This window comes from Lycorma delicatula, chromosome 1 (assembly GCF_047948215.1).
Source record: "Lycorma delicatula isolate Av1 chromosome 1, ASM4794821v1, whole genome shotgun sequence".
NCBI classification, from domain to species: Eukaryota; Metazoa; Arthropoda; class Insecta; order Hemiptera; family Fulgoridae; genus Lycorma; species Lycorma delicatula.
Genome location: NC_134455.1, coordinates 389,300,516 through 389,318,646, shown reverse-complemented (window position 1 = coordinate 389,318,646; position 18,131 = coordinate 389,300,516). Strand labels below are relative to the sequence as shown.

Here is an 18,131-nt window from a genome sequence, read left to right as displayed (position 1 = left end):
TACAATTACTTTTGACTATGAAGATACATAAACAGCAAAATCACTGACATAAACACATGACAAGTATTTCAGTGTATTTTATGTATATGTATACAATTAGTCATATTAAGAAATTTATGTCTTTGACTGCCCATAAATACTTTATCTAAGGCTGTTTGGCAAAATTTTTGCTTGGACATCAAAACAAGTTCAAAAAAATTTACCTTAAAATCAGCATCTTTTTGTTGAATATAACAACAAAATAGCAAATTTTCAAAAAAGTTCAAGGTTTTCAATATTTTAATTATTGCCACAGTGCTGTCATCCTTCTATTTTTTCCTTTCCTACACTACTGAAAAAAGGTTACCTTAGTAATTTCAGGATATTGCTTTGGCACTGTAAGTTATTACAATGTTATTCGATTATTTAACAATTGGATACAGTAGTACTGTTTTAAAAGGTTATCAGTCTGTTTATATACAACATAAAAGGTAGATAGATTATATTGTATTCTTTTTTTTAACAGTTTTGGCTTCCATACAAAATTTCAGCTAATCTGGTTGGTAAATAAGATACCTACACCTAATCAAATATTAATATCTTGCTAAGGTACAACTGTTTTAAAAAAGGTAGAGTATTTTATAAGCTACATTTTTTGTCTGCTATACTTACTAAGTATAAAACCATGAATCTTATCATCTGCTATTTTAATATGGTTTTTTGGAGAGAGTGATGATAAAGATATTGTTAATCATATCTAAATTGAATCACAAAAGTCAATCACTGACAAGATAAAATTCTCTTGACATATTACAATAGATTAGTTCAAGAGATGAAAATATAAAGCGACAAGTAAAGGTGAAATAAAAATATGATACATCAACAACAGAAGTTTCATTTGAGATTTTTTCCCTCCATAAAATCCATATGCAAACAATTTCCAATCACATCAATTTAACATTAAATATTAATATGTAGGAGTGAATACATTTTGCTTTAAATGTTAAGTGTAAACTTAAAAAATATAGATGATGAAATATAATTGATTATTTATAAAAAATCACAATATGTCTATAACTCACTCTTTAAATACCTTTCTAGATATTTGATAAGCGAGTTGTAAATACTTTAATATTTCACAAAAGTATAGACTCTTTATTTCATCATGCTGCATGCTGACCTAAAAATTAATTATGTTTTCATAACAAAATTTTATAATTAAATACTTAAAATGACACTATTAACCACATTTAATAACATTTTAATTTAAAAAAAATTATTTTAATTTTATAAAATTGATATAATTTAAATTTATTATGTCCTTTTACAACATTATTAGAGCTAAAAAATTTGTAACACTATAATGTTATAGGAATTATGAATAAACAGTTTCATTATTATTTAAAAGAAACACACATATAAGAAAATAAAAAAGCATTTCTTTCTTTCATTTTCAAATGTTGCAATCTTGAATCTTAATTTAATGGTAATAATAATAATGATTATAAAAATTCAGTCCACTGCTTTAAGTGTGTGTCTATATAACCGAGTTTTTAGGAAATGTCACCCAGCAGTCTCCTTTTAAAAATACTTATAATATCAGCTATAAAAAATATTTCTACTTCTATTAATGTAGCTCTTCATAGAAATTCTTATGTTACTGGTTCGCACCTGTGCAAAAATATACAGTCTCAAAGTACAGTAAATCCTACTGCATATGATTTTTATTATATCATAAAGTAGGGTTAAATTTGGTTTTACATGCTCTAATTATCATGAAGAATCTATTTCACATTATATCTGAAAGTAGGAATTCATGAGGCTGATTACTGAAGAACCTTTAAAATAAATTTACTCCACCCCAAAAAATTCAAATGGAACCTACGATAATTATGATGTTCACTTATGATATTTGCAATTAATCACAAAGCATTTAACAAAGTCATTTGAATCTGTAAAAAAAAAATTGAAGATGACCTTTGTATTAAATTACTCTGTGATGCATCAATCTCTTTTTGTTATGTAATTAGATTCGCACATCAATACATGTGTGCGCCTACGTGCATAAACACACTTCTTCAACCTCCGCTGTAATAAATTATATTTTACGTAGCAAATCCAGTAAAATTAATTGATCAGTTAAAAAAGGAATTTAAAAATGCATCAATCCACAAAATGACTGAATTAAGTAAACAATTAACTGATTATTATTATCATCTCCGAAAAAATGTATATTAAAAATATGGTAATCAGTATTGCTGATATTATGTATGGTTCTATGATGAAAATGATATTAAAATGGGCTTTTATGATGATACAGAAATTCATATGAAACTCACCAGTCAGTCTTTTAATAGCAGATATTTTCACTACAGTACTCAGTGCATACTTGAGAAATTTAATTAAGCAAAAAATTTCTAACTGCAACAGAATATGAACATAAGGGGAATATGAAGAAATTAATATAAGGGGAAAAACAAAAATACAAAAATTTAGCAGTAAATTTGCTGGATTTTTAATGATCTAAGGAAGAAAATATCTGTTACAATAACTAATACAGATATTTTATTAACTCATGAATTAATAATACTCTCCTGTACACAACAAAAACAATTTATACATACGATTTTAATAGAGAACAATATATTAAGAGAACAATTATATATAATTTTAAACAATAAAGAACAATATATCAAGAGAATAATTTTGCAGTCTTTGAATATGAAATATTTATATAATTTCAGTTTATGAATAATAATTATAAGAAGTGAGATAATTGTTAGAAAAATTAATAATTAGAGGAAGTCAAATAAACATTTTGAAATGTATAAAAATTTATGTATAAAATCAACTAAGTAACTATTAAAATACAAAGAAGCAGTTTTTAACATACATAAATTAAAAAATAACTTCCTTGCTGTAGGTTATGAAAATGTAAAACTCATGTATATTGATTAATATACTATTTTCAGCTTTTACTCTACCCCTTGTGAAAATTAACTATAAAATAAATTATTACCATTATAATAGAAAATATATGGGTGTTTCATGAATATTATTATAGTATTGTTATATACACTTTACAAATGGACCAAACATCACATGACAATATTAATGTTGCAGTTAGGTAGTTACAAGGGAAAAACAATGTAAAACTTCAGAACAGTTTAAATGCTTTAGGGTTTGTTTTTGAACTAGCCAATTTGCCTTAATATTTACTTTTTTTTATGTATACAGGTTATAGTACAATAAATATGACTTAACTTTGACACACCTGGAAAATTTCTTTTAAACAGAGAAATAAAAAGGTCTAAACAGATAAATTTTATAAAAAGAATGAATTTGAGAGGTCACAGAGAGATATTTTTTACTTTCATTGAAGTTGTATGACTAAATGATAAAATAATACAATTTTTGTCGTTCCAAATAGAAGAGCAACAAAATTATCAAGTTATTTATTATCATAAATAATATAAGAATAAGAAAAATTACCCCATAATTTTTTCTTCCAATGTAGCTCAAGTTATCAACCTGTAAACATTAACAACTTTCTTCTGTCCAATTCTGTGAGCACGATCCATAGCTTGTAAATCTTTCATTGGACTCCAGTCATGCTCAACAAATATTACCTGAATAAAAAATAAATAATTTATTAAAATATAATAAAGACAAATTTACAGAAACAATGAACAAGAAAAAACAAATTAAGCAACAGGCATTACACTTTAATCTCAAATTAGAAAACATAAAAATGAAAGATACAAATAAGGGTATTGGATTAAAATTCATATGTTACAAGTAAAACAAAAATTATTATCAGTCAATGCCACTTAAAAAATAAACAACTTTTTTCACTATGTTGATTGATTTGATGTAGAACTTATTTTCTTGAAATCTGTACTGTTTAATTATACTACTTTCAATTTCCTATCCTACATTTCCACCTATTTGAGGAGATAGGTAGAAATGACCTTTACATTTCTCAAATTACATCCGGGGGTTTCATAAAATTTATTGTCCATATTTTGTTCATATTTAAGATGATAGACTTAATTTAAAACCATAAAATTTAAATTAAAATTTGAAAATGAAATTAAAATTTCATTTTAAAGCCATAGAATAAAGCTAAATTATAATTATTAGAAAACAATTAATATATGCCCACAAAATAGCTTAGTTTTATATTATGTTCACCTGCTGTGAGTATAATGCTCCCTCGATCTCCTATCAGTTGATAAAGAAAACAGTATCTAATATTGTTTTCAAACGATAAGTGACATATATTTAATACTGAGGAAGTGGTTATGCCAGATATTTGAAGATAAAATAGTACATTTTTTCATTAGTAATTCATAATCACTGACTACAGTGATTGCAATGAGGTAACTATGACTCTCTGTAACATCTACTTCTTTCAGCTTACTTGTTTAGATACACGATTCAATATTGTTGCATAACAAAATTTCATTGGATAATGTTTTTTATTGCTTGTGTATGAACTGTGTTTAAACTATATCTAGTAGACTGTAATAAAAATAAGGGCTGGTTCAGACAAGCTCTATAGGAGGAGTATACAGAATCACTATTATTGCCTGCCTTTTAGTTTTAGTGGCACCTCTTACAACCTCATAATGAAGCCAAAACGATATTACTTAAATTTTTCTGCCAAAAATTAATAATTAAAATGTACTGGAAGGAGCTGGAAGCACTAAAGCAATACTTACATTCATAAATAACTGCATATGATAAGACTCTCACTTAACATGTATAATCTTTGAATTTTACTTCAAAAGTTAACTTTAATTAATTTAAAAACAAAATGAATTTTACTTCACTTATATTTTAATTAAGAAGATGAATTTATGATTCTGAACAAAATAAAATAGAATATAATTACTTTGTAATAAATAATAATTTTCCAACCAGTTTTCTAGCTATTGCCAGGTCTGGGTGTGTATGAATAGGCAAATGCAATTACCACTACCGGCTTACCAGGCCTGAGTAGCTGCAATGTAAGTGTAAATGTACTGGTAAACATGTAGTCTGGAATAATCTCAGGTTGACCACTCTTGAGACGTGTGGTTAATTGAAACCCATCCATCAAAGAACACTGGTATCCACAGTTTAACATTCAAATCCATATAAAAGTAACTGCCTTTATAATGACTCTAACCTTGATAAACAAACATTTCAAAAAGTAGAAATAGACTTATAACATTTTTCAAATTTTTTACCTTTTTATAATGATATATAATATACATTTATATTTTACAATAGATCATTGTCCACTTTGTCATCTATCTAATATTATGCTTTTTATTCAGAAAAAATAATTTAAATTTTAGTGATTTAAACTTCTCTCAGACTTTATGAAATCAAATTACTGTAATTATACAACACAATAATCAGAAAAAAATTTAAATAAAAATTTCTTCCATTACCACTAAATTATGATATAATAACACTAAATAGATATATATTATACATATAATTAAACATACCGTATCAGCTCCAGTTAAATTGAGGCCAAGCCCTCCAACATGTGCGGTTAATAAAAGAACATCAATTGTGGGGTCGTTATTAAACTGTGTTACAACAGAATGTCTTAAACCAGGTGGTATTGAACCATCAAGCCGAACGAAGGTAAGTGACACTAGGCATGTTCTTCCTAAAGAATAGAAAAAAATTTTACTAAACAAAAATATTATCAATAATGTACATCATATATACTATGACTATTTTTAATAACTGTTTGCAATTTTTCACCACAAATCAAAACTGTTTTATTCAGAGATAATAATAAGTTCTGGCAAATGCTCTTAAAAGTCTTCCATGCAGCTTTCGCTTCCTCATTTAATGTACTATTGAAGTTGTCATCTATAAATAAATCTGTAATCTGAAGTCCTACAAAGATTCCTTCTTTGAGTTTTGCTTCACTGATCTTTGAAAACTTATATTTTATGTCAGAAAATTCAAGCCCACTTTGATTCATTGCTTTCACAAAGTTTTTCATAAGCCCCAGCTTTATTGGAGTAGAGGTAAGTAAACTTTTTTGAATCAACAAGTAGTGCATTAACAACATTATTCTTTCCTAGAGTTAATGCTGTTAAGTTTGGAGGAAAACTAAGTTCTGAGCCACTCAGACTTGCAGGATATTTCAGCTATGGGGTCATCAACATAAGATGACTTTCAGTCTGGAGAAGACCACTATGATGCTCCTCAAAGGATGTTTGGCAGGTTCATGTTTCGATGGCTGGCCAGCTCATAAAATACGTTCAGGCTCAAAAGTACTTTGGGGTGTTTCTTGATGAGAAAATGCAATTCAAGAAGCACCTTGAATTGCACTATGTTATGGAGAAGGCCTGTAGTACATTCTTCAGTATTTGGTATGTGATCAATCCTGATTGGGGGTCTTAATTTTAAGACCATGAATATCCTGTATAAGGGCATCTGCGAGGCAATTATGCTATATGTGGTGCTTGTTTGGTTGGGTAGTTTAAGTTTAAAAGCTAACGGGACATATTATTGAGGGCTCAACGCCTTATACTTTTAACGTTAGTCGGTGGCTACCGTATGATTTCATGGGAGGTGATTTTGGTGATGGTGGGCGTGAAACTGATAGACTTGCTTGTGTAAGAGCGTGTTATGTTGCAAGAACTTAGGTGAGTTAACTTCTGACAAAGTCTGGGAAATTGAATAACATGGTAATGCTTTGTGGCAGGCCAGATGGGATGGGATGGATATCTGTTTCCTGATATTAGTTTACAGGGCACCTCTTGGGTACAACTGAATAAGTACATGACAAAATATCTTTCTGGGACAGGCTGCAGATATTCAGCCTGGTGGACTCAGGAATGTGTCTGTAATGTAGACAATTGGACGACGTACATCATGTTTGTTCAAAGTATGAGTTGATACTCATGGAAATCTGTCAGGTTGATATTACTGGGTCGGCGCTGGATCTACATGACAATTGGAGAAACCAGTCCAAATGGTTAATAGCTGAGAATTTTATACACTATTTGGCAAAAGAAAGGATTGCCTAGGAAATTTAGGGTGCTGCCTGGGCCTTCCCGTGTTCTTCTTTTACTTGTTTTGTAATTTGTTCATTTTTGTTGTTGGTTTGTTTTGTTGTAATTGTGTGTTGAACTCAGTCTTTTACCTTCAGGTAGGTAAAGTATTTCAGTTCCTTTCCATATTTTGTTTACTCAGTCCTGTTTGAGACTAATGTAACATGTGTTTTGTTTTTAGTTTGCTGTTTTTTTTTTTAGGGGTAGTAGTATCTGATGGAAATGTCACATGTGGCATTCACATCAGTGGCATCCTGACTCGGCAAAAGGCGCCTTTTGCCGAGGTTTTTGAAGATGACCTCTGGTAAAGCCCCTTATGGGCTCTGGAGGGTATGGAGGGGGGGGTGTGGCAACCGCAACTGTCACATGGTGGGTGTCTTCCCCTATGGGGTCAGGATGTCTCACTCGCAAAGAAAACAACAATATCTGGTGAAACCAAGTTGAAGACCTAGCAACAGAGCAATTTCTTTCAAGTCACCAGAGATATTCCACTAAAATTCTTCACACTTTATTTTATCTAGTGGTAATGTAACTTTCATGTTACATGTTTGTAAGTTAATGTAAGTTAATGTAATGTAAGTTCATGTTAATGTAAGTTTCATGTTAATGTAAGTTTGTTTCAGACCCATGGTGTAAGCTAGTGGCACTGATGGAAACTCATTTCCAATGTGCAAAAGTATGGCTTTCAGACTAGCTTTAGATGAATCAATAAACGAATGCCACCCCTCTGTTTTGTATTTGACCAAATGATTCATTACGGACAAAACTTTATTACAGAAAACGTGTCCATCTTCAAATACAAAAAAATTCTTGAAGTCATTATGCCTATTTATAAAAATATGTACTTTTATTTCATACTGGAGGAGTTTCCAACCATTCAATTGTGAGTCTAAAAGTTCTGCCTTCAATTTGATAAATTCAGATCTTGTACAATGTCAATGAGGTCCCCTTGTGTTAGAAAATGTGGTTTACTCATATGAACATGATGGTTCATAGTTTGGATCAGCCTTACATCATCATTATCCTTGGCCAAATCTTCGTGCTGTTGATCATTGCTAAGTATGATATTTTCTGGTGGTTTAGACACAGGCAGTTCTTCACTATGAGCCACAGGCCTTATGGCAGATGGTAAAATGGGTATGAAATAGTGTGCTTTGATTTTGAACTAATGCCCACAACATTAGTCAGACAAAAATAGTTTATGTGCCGAGAACCCTATAACCAGCTTGTAAGGTATCTGACACAGGTAGCACAACAAATGTGAGGGGTCAACGTTTGTCTATTACACAGTATACAAACACTACAAAATATATGCACTACATGTCTTGAATTTAAAAGATGAAATGTAAATTTAGAAAACATCATAACTGAGAAACGTTTACAGTCAACTATATTGTATCAGCACATATGCATGAAATATCTACAGGTATCACAGAACACTGAACACAGACTGGCTACGACTTGAACGAGTAACTCAGATAATTAAAAGAGATGTTGCTTGTAACATCACTTAGACAAACAACGATGACAGTCTATAAGAAAGCCATTTTCTGACTCATCTTAGAATTGCATCATCCAGCAGTTATGACTAATTATATTGTTCTATGCCATTGCAGACTTTCTTTCATAACAAACTATACTCATTACCATTTATAACGGTGGTTTTACTGACTACTTGTCGGTAGCATCTACTTGCCTTATCACCCCCACTATGTTCCAACTTTCCCATTCCATATGACCATGTACAAGTTACCACAAAAACATGGCAGTGTAAGTGTTTCTGTGACTGTGATTGTAGGAGTGCTTTCTTGTGTGTGCAGTCTATTGTTAAAAATTTCTGTACTTTCATCAGATTTACGAAGTCAGAGTAAGAACTTTGTGTATAATGTTTGTTTTACTTTTAACATTTAAAAACTCCCAGTAATGTTTTTTGTGAGTATTTTTCCAAAGCTCAACAAGCCACAGCAGATGGTTGTTGTGTTTCTCTCAGAACTGTTGAGCAAATTACTGCTGAGGGTAATAAGACCACTACCAAAAGGAAAGCTGATAACAAAACAAATGTGAATTCTTTTTCTTCTCCAAAGAAAAAACAACCACATAGTGATAGATCTGAATGATTTTGATAAGGATGTAATCCATAATACCATCCTTAAGTTCTATGACTGTGGGGAGTATCCTACCATTCACAAAGCAAAACATACGTTACAAGAGAAAATTTATCACTGTGGTAGCATGATGTCTTTACGGATAATTTTTAAGGAACTTGGATTTTCATTCAAAAATGTATGATGGTAGAAAGTTTTTAATGGAAAGGCAAGATGTTATTTTATTATGGAAGGCATTCCTTAAAAAATGCATAAAATTTGAAATGAAAAAATCCATACCCTATTATTTATTTAGATGAATCTTGGGTAAATCAAAACCACTCAAAAAATATAATTGGCAAAATTTGTCAAGTGCAGGTGGCTTGAAGGTAAAGATTCCCATTTAATTTTATGTGATGCTGGATCAGCCAGGTATGGTTTTACTAATAATACAAAATTAATATTTCAATCGAAGAAATCTGGTGATTTCCATGACAAAATGAATGCAGAGGTTTTTACAACCTGGTTCATGGATTTGCTTTTTGGATTAGAAGAAGGATACGCCATTGTCATGGATAACCAAGTTACCATTCCAGATACAAGGAAAAGGTGTCGACTAGCAACATAAAGAAATCGAACATAAGGGAATGGTTAAAAGAGAAAATCATTGATCCTGGTTCTGTAGTCACTAAAGTTGTAGTAGAAAATACAAAATTTATAAGGTTGATGAGTTGGCAGCAAGTATGATTTATGACGTGGTACGCCTTCCATCATACCACTATCAATTTAACCCAATTGAATTTCTGTGGGCCCAGATTAAAAGAGATGATGATGACAACAGTACTTTTAAAGTAAAAGATGTTAAAGTGTTGCTGAATGATGTCATTGAACGTGTGTAACCACTGATGACTGGGTTAGGTGCATTAGTTGTGCTGAAAAACACAATATTGTCAAAGAAGGGCTATGAGAAGAAACAATGAATCATTTTGTTATAAATCTTCATGATGACAAAGACAGTGAACCTGATGATTTGTCAAAGTAATTTACTTTTTGTATTTTAAGATTGTAAAATAAATTAAATTTGTATATTTTATAAAAATTTTGTAGTCAAGTTAAAAGTATATTTACTTTTTTTTTAATATACAGTGCTGTTTTATCAGTAACGTTCATATTATTCAAGTGATATAAATTTAAGTGATCATCTATTTAATCACCTTTCAGTGAATAAGTATGAGTGATTAACATTGCAGTTCTGAAGATTTACCCCAAAATTTACTGAAATAAAAAAAAACTGTTTTGACAAGGTCAGTAATTTACTAAATTTATAAAAGTTATTTTAGACTTTTCATTTTATTTTAATTATTTTAGAATAGGCCTATAATAAATAAAGGCCAATAATAAATAAATTAATCTTCTCTTATCGTAACTGCTTTCCGGGATGATGATTTATCGTTTACGCTATTAAAATTATTACCATTATGATTATGCCTACAGCAGTATTTATTTATAACTTACACGGGATAATATTACAGTATAACCAAAACTATTAAAAAAAAGTTCTTAATTTGACAATTATTTTAGGTCAGTAGAAAAATAAACAATGAAGATTATTATTACTACTGCAAAGATGATGATTATGTTATTTAAATCAGATTATTTTCTCTAAGATATGTATTCAATTATTACAATATGAATTGTACACAAATTACACAGTGAGCAAAACATTGCTCATCGCAAACAGCCTGTTTGTGAAAGAGCATATATGTGTATAAACTGAGATCCTATAGCGGGGACTGTATGCTGCGCGTGCAACCCGCCTATATTAATGGTAAAGTTTATAATCATTTTTAAATGCTTAATCAATACAATTTTTATATTCATTTATGTATTATAAATACATAATACCATAACATAATTGCATAATTTCCATAACATACATATAGCACTGAACAGGGTGTAACTTGAAAACTAAGGAGATTAATGAAAAATTCTGTTAACACTTTTAAGTTCAAGGGGAAAAATAGATATAGACATCACTTCTATTTGCTCTAAGAGAAAATTTTGTACACTAGTGTTATTATAAATGTTTTACGTTTAATAATAAGTACTATATACTAATTAATTAAAAATAATTAATCAAATTATATAACTGATTACTTACTTAAAAAGATCATTTTCAACGATATCTAACATAGCCTTCAATTGACAAAATACAAGGGCTCTATGCTGATTGACGACAGGTTCCGTGTTACATCAGACAGTATCACAACCTATGCCACAATCTAACAACAATTGTCTAGAAAAAAAATTCAAATTAAATATAGACAAATCAAAAAGTAATTTTTCAAAATTACAATCTAGTTGTAGATAATGCATAAATTCTATTTACTTACGAGAAGGTGTACTGTAAATAATTATTTTTATAACAAAAAATATAAAGCAATTTATAAGCATTCTATAATTTATTGGGGAACAGTTGACCTTAAAATGTTTTAAGGTTTTTGTAGTTTTGACTCAATGTTTTTATGAGAGTGTGCTAATGTCCTTTTTCTCTAAAAAAAAATACTTTTTCTCTTTTTAAAATCATTAAGTGAATGTAATAAAAAAAAAAAAAATGGTAAAAATAGTTATTAAAAACTAAAAAAGAAAAAAAATTACAAATAAAATTAAATAAATACAATTAACATTTTATATATACTGAAATTTTAAAATTGAATTCTTAGTTTTTATGAAGCAAATCTTGTATAAAAGATTCTAACTTCTTTTATCAAAAGTTGTGCAGGTAAATTTGATATAATTTAATTTAAGATTCTGTTACATTATACAAGATCTGCTTAACAAAGAAAACAAATTCAAATTAAAACAAAAAAAAATGGGATGGCACAGTGCTGTTAGCTACATGGTGATGCAGTAGTTTATTAGTAGTTCTCAAACTACACCAGTTCGTTGCCGTTTTAGATTTTCATTTTTATTTTATAGTAGCTTGAATAACATAATTTTAAATACACTTACTTCCAGACTGAAATTCAAACTTGAATCTTTTGGATGAAAGGCAGGCAATGGAAGACATATTTGGTGTCTATGACAATTTTGCAGGTGAAAAAGATGAAGCAAGAATGAAGAACAAGCTGTACATTTGTTAAATTTTGTATGAATGGGGAAAACCTTTAGTAGAGATTTATGATGCTACAATATGACTATGGGGAAGTTGTATACAGTTTTATGAATACATTTCAAATTAGGCACTATGAAAACGGAAAACAATGCAAATCTGAATGCCCATCAACATCAACTTACTGAAAATAAGCATAATATAATTGAAAATAAGAATGCTATTATCAAAGAGAATTTTTAATAGCCAAATGAAATAGAAATCTGTTTGATTTGATCAAACTAAATTTTTCAACTGATTTGGCAAAGAAACTAAGCATGCATTTTGCATAAAATTCAAATTAAGCATAATTGCATCACAATCTTTGACCAACAGTTGAATCGTGTTGTCAGTCATGAGGTTTTTTTTATTGGTAAAATGATAATTAAAACATTTTGTAAGATACCATAATAGGTGATTAGATAAGCATGTAGTTATGATGTGGAAAGCAAAGCAAAGTCTCAGCTACTAGCAGAGAAAATTACAACAGCCCCCAAAAATGCATGCCTAAATATTTCAAACATTAAGGACATGTTGATTTTCTTACTACATTAAAAGGGTATTGCTTATGACTTTAAGTCAGCAATTTATTGCTGTTGCATTATAAAAATACTCATGAATTATTCCTCTCAATATGTTCCTAGTGAATTGTGTGATGACTGCCATTTCTCAAAGCCCCAATCAACTTGGCTACTGTGGACTTTTTCTTAATTAAAGACTAAAAAAATCAACCTTAAAAAGTTTCATTCTCAAATAACCCGACTCCAGGAAGTGTAGCAATTAAAAAAAAAAAAAAATGTTTAGAGCAACAATAAATCATGCAGGGAAGTATTTTGAAGAAGCTAAATTAGATCAAACAAATATATTTAAATAAAGTTTGGTTTTTATATGGGTAGCTATTATGAGAAACTTCAAAACACAGTGAAAATAAGAATACACAAAAGAGTAAGAAAAAATCAATGTCTTACTTAAGTGCTGTATATCGTTTAGACTAGAGTTCTGACTTGCTAACTGTTTATAAATCTTTTCATATTCTGGATGCTGACGTGATAGTACTAATTTTGGATGATTGCAAACATTCTGAAGATACCTTAATGCCTATTAAAAAATAAAAATAAAATATATTAATTTTTTTTTAAAATAAAACAATTATTCAAATTTTTTTTTTTTTTAAATATACTCTGAATTTAAAACAATAACATTTTTTTACACACACCTGGAATATATGAGTGTTACTCTGGATATTGCTAGTGTTTTGTTGCTTTCCTAATGATTCAGTTAAGGACTGATGTGCTTGTGTATGCGTGAAATCTTCATATAGTTGTTCTTGTAATGGACTAAGATCACAGTAGTAATCCTGCAAACAATAAAAAATAATGAATTTTAAATCAATAATTATTCAATAATCAAATTTTTTAAGATTATGCTGTTCTATCTCTTTGTAATTTTTTAGTTTAAAACAAAATATTATTAATTGTAAGATATATGTAATTTCATAAAACATCCTCCTGTATTGATATATTCAATACTTAGAATGACAGAACCAGAACCCAATTTTTTGTTGTTGAGTAATTTCTGTCTTGGTAGTTTCACTATTTTAAATATTTTATACAAAAAGAGTTCATAAAGAATGGAAATGGTTTAATAACTTTTCAACAGTTAAATTATAAAAAATGAAAATTCCACAAATTCTCCTATCTTGAAACATCTTATTACTTACTTCCTTGTAAGAAGTAAAGGAATATTGAGATTGTGAAAAATTTCAGTTTCAGATTTCAACAGAAATATCCATTTCTGGACTACTTTTGGTGTGACGTTTATATGTACGTATGTATCTCGCATAACTCAAAAATGATTAGCCGTAGGATGATGAAGTTTTGGATTTAGGACTGTTCTACTTGTGCACCTCGCTTTTGATTGCAATCGACTGGACCAAAAGTGTAAAAAAAACCCAAAATCCAAAAAAAAAAATGGATTTTGGACTTCTTCTTAACTGCAGTAATAAGTCCTCATTGAGTGCTTTTCAACGTTATATCATAAGCAGTATTTATTTTCACTAGTTCCAGAGTTATAGCCAAATCAAATTTTAATTAATGAATTATTTGGATCTTACAACTTCATCAATTCGAATCAGACTTCATTTCATTTTTCTTTTTAATTTAAATATATTGATTTTATTAATAAATAATTATTAACCTTCGATAGTAAATTTTTTTTAACAATAAACAATAATTCAATAAAGAAAAAAAAGAATATGAAAAAATATCAGAAGTTAGTTATTAATGAAATAAAATTTTATGTAATTTTTATTTAAAAAAATGTGAATATGTAATTTAATATGTGTACAAGGAAGTCACGTGGTGTCCACATCAGATTTTTTTTTGTATGAGAACAGGAGGGCTAACTCAAAAATTTTAAATGTTTAAGGGTGGTATTGTGACACTTCGTTTTTAAGAACATTGAAAAAAAAATTATATAAAAAAACTTCAAGCTATAACAACCCTAACTAAAATGATGACCCTTTAAAATCTTTCATAGTTTAACATCAAAACTGATCAACAGTACCTCTTAAATAACTACTCAACAATGAAACACTAACAAATTTAATTTAGCAAATGTTACGTTACCTCAAAATGATTTATTTTCTGATCTGACATCATCAGGTCCAATTTAATACCCTAACCAAAATGGGAATAGGACAACAGGATACTTTTTACAATCAATGGGGGTGTGGTATTAGCAATATTTTTTCAGGTAGGAACATCTGGTAAATTTCATTTTTACATGTTTAATTATTAAAAAGTTATTTAAGGGATCCTTAAATTATATAAGTATTTTTTTAAATTCCACTAGTATAAACCACCTCAAAAACTCAAAACCTGGAAACAACCTGTTTACACTAAAGAATAATAGCAACTTGATCATGTCTTCATAGAAAAAAAACCACAGCAAATAATTCTACACTGTAGAAGTCCTCTGAGGAGTAGATACAACCTCAGATTACTACATAGTCAAAATTAAAATTAAATTCACTCACCAAAGGAAGCAACAAAACCAAGCCCCTAAATTAAAAGAAAAATAGACCCCACCTAATTAATCAAGAATGAAAATTATCAAAAAGCTATAAAAAAAAAACAAACTTTAAGGTCTACTCAACAACCTTAGACATATCGCCCCTATAAAACCCCCAAAAAAGCATCAATGGTGGAACAGCAAATGTGACAAAACAGAAGAGACTAGACATCAAGCATGGATATTATGCATTGAACCCAAAAATGAGAAATATCCTTCCAAAATCTAGTAAAACAAAAAAGAAACCACCTGAACTCTAAGGAAAATAAAAAGGCAACACCATGCAGAAATATTTAAATCAATAGAAGAATTCAACAAAATGCAGTCAAGAAACTACCAAAAAACCTTCAAAAACCAATTCCAAAAATACAAACCCTCAACCATACTAATGAAGGTTGAAAACCATAATATGGTCCATAACAATAAAGACAAAGTGGAAATCCTAGCTAAATATTTCAACAAACTTCGAAATTGCAAAGAACCGACAGAACATCTAAACTTCAACATCTACACCCCAATAACAACACCACTGGAAAACATCTACCCTCCCACAATAAAAGAAGTCTACCAAGCACTGGGTGAGATGAAGAATTATGAAGCAGCAGGAGAAGAACAGATCTTTGTAGAGATCTGGAAACATGCAAGAAGACCAGCAAAATCACCATTGATCAATAGCTTGTAAACATCTGGATTAAAGAATAACTATCAGAACACTGGATGGCAGACCTCATCTAACTGCTACACAAAAAAGAGGACAAAACAGATCCTAACAATTACAGGGGGAATCTTACTCCCAGACACAACATACAAAATTCTTTCAAGAATCATTCTCAACAGGATGTGTTTACAACTCAAGAAAGAACTAGGAGAATACTCAGGGAGGTTTCAGACCCTGGAGTAGCTGTCCAGATCAGATCATGAGTTTCAAGCTAATAATAGATTACAACAGGAACAGGAACAGAAACATGGTGATAACATTTGTAGATCTCAAGAAAGTTTAAGACTGCATCCACAGAGAATCCCTACTAAAAATTCCAAGACATCTCAGACTACATCACAAATTAATAAACAATATAAAACTGACTGTCACAAACACTAAGTCAAAAGTGAAATTAAGAGGCGAACTGTCAGAACCATTTGAGATCAAAACAGGACTGTGCTCTGGAGATGGTAATGAGGGAATGGCTCAAAAAATTCACCCCCAAAAATAAAAATAAGCCGAAAAATCAAAACAAACTGCTTTGTTTTCAATGATGACTTGGCCATGCTAGCAAACAACATTGACAAAGCTAAAACACAAGTACATCTACACTAAAAAATGTATATCCATAAATGTAAAAATAAGACACTACAACATAGTTATAAAACCAGAAACCACATATGCAGCACTCTTCCAGTTGAATGAACAATCAAAGACTGACAGACTTCAGGAAATCAAAATAAGGATTGGAAGAATCTGGATTAACAAAAAGTACCAGAAAAATGGGCAGCGGTGGATCGTGTCCAACAAAGTCGTGTAGAATCCATCACTGATACTATGTGTAAGAGGAGACTAGGATTCTTTAGACACATCATGAGGATGCAAGATTCAAGACTTCTGAAACAGTTGATACAATACAATTTTGACAAGAAAAACACCAAGACAGGATGCAAATAGGTCAGAGAAATAAGAGAGGATCTGAAGGAAATTCGCCTTATACCAGAAGACACAACCAACAAAATAAAATTAAACAAAAAAAATCAAGGACAAAAACACTCGTATAAGAAAGAAACTCACAACACTAACATTTTCATTACCAAAAAGGACATGGAGATCGAAATGTATGAAAAAGTACTGGGAGGATTGCAAGGCTTTACAGTCCATTCGAACAGACTTTAATAATGGGCTGACTAAAGTGATTCTTTGCGATCACAAAAGATGAAAAAAAAAACCACCTAGAATAGAACATTGAGATAAGACATATCTTATCTTAATTTTACCAGGAAAGTTCTTTTGCTGGAACCCACATCCTCAGTCATGATTGAAATATTTAATTAAACAACGTATTAAAAATATTAAAATAATGAAAATTGTCTATTAATTTATTATATGAGTGTTGTCATTTGTTGCAGTTTTTATAAGAATATCTCCCTCACACCAAAAATAAATAAAAGAATAAGATAAACAATCTTGTGGAATTTATAAAATTAAATGTGATGATTATGATTGTATTTACATAGCACCAAAAAAAAATTCTTTAAAACTAGATTTCTTGAATATTATAGAAAATAAAAAAATTATAAATTAGGGTTATCTAATATGGCAGACCATCTGAAAAATAAAAAAATTCTATTTCTGATATTAACACAAATTTAGAAATTAATAAAGATGACATAAAATTAAAAGTATATTCTATATTTAAATACAAACAAAATTTCAATATGATAAACCATCAGTTGTTTGAGGGAGGTGGCTTTATAAAAACTGCAACAGATAGCAATAACGGAATTATTTCTATCATGACTGAGGATACGGGATCCTGTGAAAGTACTTTCATGAAAAATTAAGGTAAGATATGTCTTATCTCAATATTCTGTACTAGGTGGTTTATTTAATAGAATTTAAATATATACATACATACATAGTTTGCATGTCCATTTCAAAAGAATAAAAAAGAATGATTAATAATTCATGGCTATTATAAAAATCAGTTAAAATAAAAATGTAATAAAAACTAAAAATAAATGGCAATCAAAAAGACATTAGTAATAATTTTCATATTTTTAATAAATTTT

The 18,131-nt window shown here is 29.5% G+C and overlaps 1 pseudogene; it reads right to left on the bottom strand.

Annotated features, from left to right (window-relative positions):
* Positions 1–3,467: 3,467 nt before the first annotated feature.
* The window catches only part of LOC142317991 (TATA-binding protein-associated factor 172-like), a 128,507-nt pseudogene continuing 113,843 nt past the window's right edge, over positions 3,468–18,131 (bottom strand).